This window comes from Ursus americanus, chromosome X (assembly GCF_024610735.1).
Source record: "Ursus americanus isolate L20-20 chromosome X, mUrsAme1.1.p, whole genome shotgun sequence".
Lineage (NCBI taxonomy): Eukaryota > Metazoa > Chordata > Mammalia > Carnivora > Ursidae > Ursus > Ursus americanus.
In genome coordinates, this window is record NC_142164.1 from 88,798,961 (window position 1) to 88,805,892 (window position 6,932).

The 6,932-nt window shown below is 49.1% G+C and overlaps 1 pseudogene; it reads left to right on the forward strand.

Moving 5' to 3' along the window:
- The first annotated feature begins 6,082 nt into the window (after positions 1-6,082).
- On the forward strand, positions 6,083-6,667 carry LOC123791106 (RNA polymerase II subunit A C-terminal domain phosphatase SSU72 pseudogene; annotated as a pseudogene).
- Positions 6,668-6,932: the final 265 nt, after the last annotated feature.

Genomic DNA, 6,932 nt, shown 5'->3' on the forward strand with positions numbered 1-6,932 from the left:
GTAGGGACTTATTTCTTCCTTCGCGCCCCTGCTGGCTTCCTGTTGGCTTCCTGATCCTGTGAATGGCATCCTCCACGTTTCTTCACAGCATTTCCTTCCTGTCGCAGCAACTGAATCTACTGCGCAGTTTTTCTGACTCCCACAGGCCCAGCCAGCATCCCTTCCTCGGGGATCTGGGTCCCACGTCCGTGAGGCACCCCCCACGCTGAGCTCAGACACCAGCCTCAGCTGGCAGGTGCCCTTTCCTGGGGCAGCTGATTTTCAGCCCCATGTGATTCCCGCCTCCGAGCTTCTACGTTTTAATAATTCCATTTTTTCCCCTCTTTGTCCCCCCACCTGTGGCAGCTGCTGTCTGAGACTACTACCGCCATGATGCCTTGGCGTTCCCTTTTCGGTTTTTGGGTTCTTCGGTCACTCACTATACCTAGCTAAATACTCTCTATATTAAATTCTGTTAAAATAACCAGTGTGATTTTTGTTTCCTGCCTGAAGACTATATGCTACCTTCCAGAAAGAACTTTAGGGTTATGCATGACCGGCCTGGCTTAGATCAGCACTCAATAAATATGCATGGAATAAATAACTGAATAAAGGACTGGATTTCTCACTGTAAATTAATAATGACTTTCAGGTTTTTTAGACCAATCTCACGTGATTTTAATTACTGCCTAGTCAGTCCCCAGAGGAGAGTAACAGTCAGATCTAAAAAATCTGAAAGATTGAAAAAGATAAGGTATCAAGTGCCCAAGCCGGTGCCCCAGCAGGGGTGAGTGCACCCACTACAATCTTTCCTCTGGCTACTTTCAGAGTCAAATCAGCTCTGCCCTGGAGACTTCTCCCCTAACCTGGAAGTCCCCTTCCCTCTAGCCCACACGTCCAGCTTCTCTTCGATCTCACTCTCCTCCAAGCTCAGAGCCACTGGGGCTCTCCCAGGGGAAGCTGGGAAGCACTTTTCCTCCCCAAGCCCCCACCCCATCAGCACACACAAAGTTAGTAACACCTACCCAGTACTTCACGTCCTCAGGAGGAAACACGCATTCAGGGGGACGAGCTGGTGGCTAACGGAGAGGCTGCCAAACTGGCCCCCGGTTTGAAACAATCATTCCACAGTCAGCTAAGGCCCCAGTCCCTGTCCTGACCTCTGCCTTGTTCCCACAGAGCTGTTTCCACCCTGGCCCCTGCATGTGCGGTTTATGCCATTGTTGGACGAACATTCGACCTTCCATCCCTTGGGCAACAGTGATTCGGGCAAGCTATGTACAGGGCCTTGGTGTGATGGCTGGTGGGGACAAAGCTGTACTGTTGCCACCCCCATGGAACTCACAGCAAGAGCAAAGATGGAGAGAAGCCTGGGGGAGGAACATCCATCGCACTCGAAGGGGTGAGGTGGTCAAGGAAACGTCCTGTTCTTTACTAAGAATCATCGTTGCCAATGTTGGTGCTGCCTCTTGGCTTCCCCTGGGTACCTCTGTACCGTTTTTGAGCAGCCCCTGGCCTCAGTGAGCTTTTGTTGCCAATAACCAGTACCTGTTTTTAGAGGGCCTACCCTCAGGCTCCTGGAGCAGCTTTCTGGAGGAGATCTGGAAATGGCCGGAAATGAAAAGTGCTGATAGGATATGGCGGCAGGGCACTGGCTGTGGATGCTACAACTGTATCAAGCACTTTACAGTCCTGTGGGGAAGACTGACCATCAGAAAACGGCCTGGCAAGTGTAATGACAGGCCTGCTCGGAACACGAAGAATGCAGCCTTAATCTGAGAGGCCTCCTCAAGGAGGTAGCCTCATGCACAAGTTGAGTCTTACAAAACCAGCAAAGTGATGACCTAGAAGAAGGGTCCAGGAAAGAACCCCCGAGGCTTTGACAGCTGGGTTGCTTCAGGAGTTTTCAAGTCATTCAGGCTGGCTGGAGCATAGCCAGCATGTGAGTGAAGAGGAATGGTGATGAGCCAGGGAGAAAAAGTGGTGCTAGATCACACAGAGCCTGAAGGAGGCTTTCTACTTCCTATGAAAGGCCTGGGGAGACGTGCTAGGGTTTTACTGCTAGGATTCTAAGCACAGGAATATCATGAATCTGATACACTTTCTAGAGAAATCACTGTGGCTACAGAGCAAGAGAATGGATTCCAAGGGACAGGACTGAGGGCAGGGTCAGGGAGCCCTAGAGAGAAATTATAAAGGCTGAACACAAGGAAGTGGCCATGGGGAGAGAGATGACGACAGAATCGAGATGAAGCATGGACAGGCCTAGTGGCTAACAGATGAGGAGCCCTAGGCAGGCATCTATGCCAGTCCTTCTCCCCTGGACTTTTTTTTTCTCCCCCCCCCCCCCCATCTGGACTTTTAATCATACCTCTCAACTTTCTCCCATACTTGGGAGGTCTGCTCATCTGGAGCCAGGATATGACAAGATCTTTGTAGTTTCTCCTACAACAAGATCACAACCACGACCTGTGAGTGGGTAATGGAGATGCAAGTACCAGGCCCATGTTACTACCCTGAGAGAATTCCATGCCCAAGTCCAAGGGCCCAAAGTCTTGATTTAAATCAAATTTCTTTTTTTTCCCTTAGATTTTATTTACTTGCGAGAGAGAGCAGAGCGAGCAAGAGAGTGAGCGCGTGTGCACGAGCAGGGGTGAGGGGCAGCGGGAGAGGGACAAGCAGACTCCCCACTGAGCAGGGAGCCTGTTGTGGGGCTCCATCCCAGGACCCGGAGATCATGACCTGAGCCAAAGGCAGATGCTTCACCGACTGAGCCACCCAGACACCCCTTAAATCAAATTTTAATGAGAAGATTCACCACAATGTATTTGCCAAGGCACTCAAAATGTTAGATTACTGGGGCGCCTGGGTGCCTCAGTTGGTGAAGCGTCTGCCTTTGGCTCAGGTCATGATCCCGGGGTCCTGGGATCGAGCCCCACATCCGGCTCCCTACTCAGCAGGGAGTCTGCTTCTCCCTCTGCCCCTCCCCCACTTGTGCTTTCTCTCTCTCGTGCATGCAAAAATAAAATCTTTTAAAAACATGTTGGATTACTGGCATGTTAAAGGCAGTCTTTCCAACGGAAGCTCCCTGTATCATCAAAAACAAAACAAACACCTTAGTTTTATTGAGGTATAAGTTACATACTAGTTTCAGGTGCACAACATGATTCAGTTATTTGTATATATTGAGAAATTACCACAATTAAATCTAATTAACATCCGTCACCACACATAATTATAATTTTTTTTCTTGTGATGGGAACTTTTAAAAGATACTTTTTAAAAGATTTATTTGTCAGACGGCAAGCACACAAGCAGGGGGAGCAGCAGACAGAGGGAGCAACAGGCTCCCCACTGAGCAAGGAGCCCCATGCAGGGCTCGATCCCAGGACCCCGAGATCATAACCTGAGCCAAAGGCAAACACTTAACCAACCCAGCCACCCAGGCGCCCGAAAGAGTTACTCTCCTAACAACTCCTAAGTATACGACACAGTATTATTAACTGTAGTCACCACGTTGTACACTATATCCCCAGGACTAATGCATTTTATACCTGGGTTTGCACCCTTTGACTCCCTTCACCCATTTTACATACACATACCCATTCCCTACCTCTGGCAACCACCAATCTGTTCTACGTATAATCTATGAGTTTAGTGGGGTTTTTTGTTTTAAAGACTTTATTTTTAAGAACTATCCACACCCGACATGGGGCTTGAATTCACAACCAGAGTCAGATGCTCTTCTGACCAAGCCAGCCAGGCACCCCTGGTATTTTTTTTTGTTTTTTTGTTTTTTGTTTTTAGATTCTATCTACAAGTGAGATCAAATGGTATTTGTCTTTCTCTGAGTTAGTAGCATCATGCCCTCAAGGTCCATCCATGTTGTTGCAAATGACAACATTTCATTTTTGTTTATGATCTAATGATACTCTAATGTGTGTATATATTCATCCATGCATATATCTGTATCTATATCACATCTCCTGTAACCATTCATCCATCAGTAGACACTTAACGTTGCTTCCGTATCTTGGCTAGTGTGAATGATGCCGCAATGAACATGGAGCTAAAGATACCTTTTTGAGTTCGTGTTTTTGTCTTCTTCCGATAAATACCCAGAAGTAGAATTGCTGGATCACAGGGTAGTTCTAGGTTTAATTCTTTGAGGAATCTTCACGCTATTTTCCAGTGGCCGCACCGGTTTGCATTCTCACCAACACTGCGTGAGGGTTCCCTTTACTCCAATCCTCACACCGTATCATTTTTAGATCCTCTTTCTACATTAACTTTTTTTTTTTAAGATTTTATTTATTTATTCTACAGGATAGAGACAGCCAGCGAGAGAGGGAACACAAGCAGGGGGAGTGGGAGAGGAAGAAGCAGGCTCATAGCGGAGGAGCCTGATGTGGGGCTCGATCCCATAACGCCGGGATCACGCCCTGAGCCGAAGGCAGACGCCTAACCGCTGTGCCACCCAGGCGCCCCTCTGCATTAATTTTTTGACCCTGAAGCCTTGCCTGAAGTACACTGTTTTGGTTGCTGCTTGATTTTATTATTTTTTTCCTCACCGGTGCCAAAAGCACCCTCACCTCATTCAGGTGAGGTAGAAGCAAGGATGGCTGTCCTACCAAGTGTCCCTGTCTCTCCAATTACAACAGTGTCTCCAGTAAACTCTGACATATTGTTAAGATCAAGGCCTCAAAGGTAAACGCTACCCCAGAAGCTGCACGTACCCTTTCTTCTTCTATATCCCATTGGCCAAAACTTGACTAGAGGATTCCACAGCTGTATCTACCTGCGAGGCAAGTTGAGAAATGTAATTTTTATTTAGGTGGCCGTGTATCTAGCTGAGAAATGAACCATTCGAAGAGGACAAGGACGGGGGACGCCTGGGTGGCTCAGTCGGTGAAGCCTCTGCCTTTGGCTCAGGTCATGATCTTAGCATCGTGGGATCGAGCCCCACATCGGGCTCTTTGCTCAGCAGGGAGCCTGCATCTCCCTCTCCTTCCACTGCTCCCCCTGCTTGTACTTTCTCTCTGGCAAATAAATAAATGAAATCTTTTTAAAAAGGGGGGGAAAGAGGACAAAGAGGAGAAGAGCCGCAGTGGAGCAACTGGAAGTCTCCACTATTACCAGTTAGCTAATGCTGGCTAACAAACCATCCCCAAAGTCAGGAGCCTAAAACAACTATTGTTTTATTTCTCACAACTCTATGGGTCAGGAATCTGGGGCAAGGGGAAGTGGGGTGAGTGTATGAATCATCTCTGTTCCAGATGTGGCTGAGGCTAGAGAACCCAAATACCCACAGAACTGATGAGTCAATTGGGGTGGTTCAAACAGCTGGGGGATGAGTAGGATGTTTCAACCTCTGTCTTCTCATGGTGCTGGCAAGATTCACTAATGTATCTGAGGGGCTTGGTTCTCCTCCAAGTGGTCTCTCTCTCCCTCAAGATAGCCTGGGGCTTCTTCACACAGTAGCCGGAAATTCCCTCAAGCCAAAATGGAGACACAACGTCTCTTGAGCCCTAGACTGAGACCCCTCCCCCACACCCACGTGACTTCAGTCACGTTCTAGTTATCAAAAATGTGAAGGCCAGCTCAGACTTAAATAGTAGAGAAATAATTCTACCTCCTGATGGAAGGAGCACTGCACGGATACTTTGCAAAGAACTGTGAACACCGGAAGACATGATTCACTGGGACCTATTTTTTAGAAACTACTACGCCTGCCTGAGCAGGAAGCCACCACGGCACCGTACACGTGCCCGCACCGCCGTACACATGCCCGCACCGCCGTACACGTGCCCGCACCGCCGTACACGTGCCCGCACCGCCGTACACGTGCCCGCACCGCCGTACACGTGCCCGCACCGCCGTACACGTGCCCGCACCGCCGTACACGTGCCCGCACCGCCGTACACATGCCCGCACCGCCGTACACATGCCTGCGCCACACGCATCTTGATGTGCTACGTCGGGGACGCCACCGCCTTGGCGTCACGACTTCCGGACGCCACAGGCGCCATTCTGTTTGCGAAGATTCGAAACCGTTAGGTTGGAATTCGGGATCAGTTGTGTCGCAGTTGGTATGGCTGCCGCTATGTCGACGTTGCCGCTTAGAGTGGCAGTGGTATGCTCAAGCAATCAGAACCGGAGCATGGAGGCGCACAACATCCTCAATAAACGCGGATTCAGCGTCCGTTCCTTTGGAACAGGAACCCATGTGAAGCTCCCGGGACCAGCACCCGACAAGCCAAATGTTTATGATTTCAAGACCACCTACGACCAGATGTACAATGATCTCGTTCGGAAGGATAAAGATCTCTACACGCAGAACGGCATTTTACATATGCTGGATAGAAACAAGAGGATCAAGCCCCGCCCGGAAAGGTTCCAGAACTGTAAAGATATTTTCGATCTGATCCTTACCTGTGAAGAGAGAGTGTACGATCAGGTGGTGGAAGACCTGACTTCGAGAGAGCAAGAAACCTGCCAGCCGGTGCATGTGATCAACGTGGATATCCAAGACAACCTTGAAGAAGCCACCCTGGGGGCGTTCCTCATCTGTGAGCTGTGCCAGTGCATCCAGCACACCGACGACATGGATAACGACATCGAGGAGCTGCTGCAAGAGTTTGAGGAGAAGAGCGGCAGAGCCTTCCTGCATACCGTCTGCTTCTACTAACCGGCCTGACGTGGCCCCAGCGTTGGGCACACCGCCCACCCTCAAGAAGCCATCCAAATTTTGAGATTCGTTTCGTTAGGACTTTGAACTTTCTGATATTCGTTTTGACTTGTAAGTATTCTGTTGGTGGTGGGGAGCGGTACCCCATAAATGGTGCTTATGAAATGAGAAGATACACATCAACGCCAGATTAAAAAGTCAAGTTTTTTCTCTCCCACTTTTGTCAGTGGGATGTTGATTATCAAGTTTGTCTTCCTTTAACCAA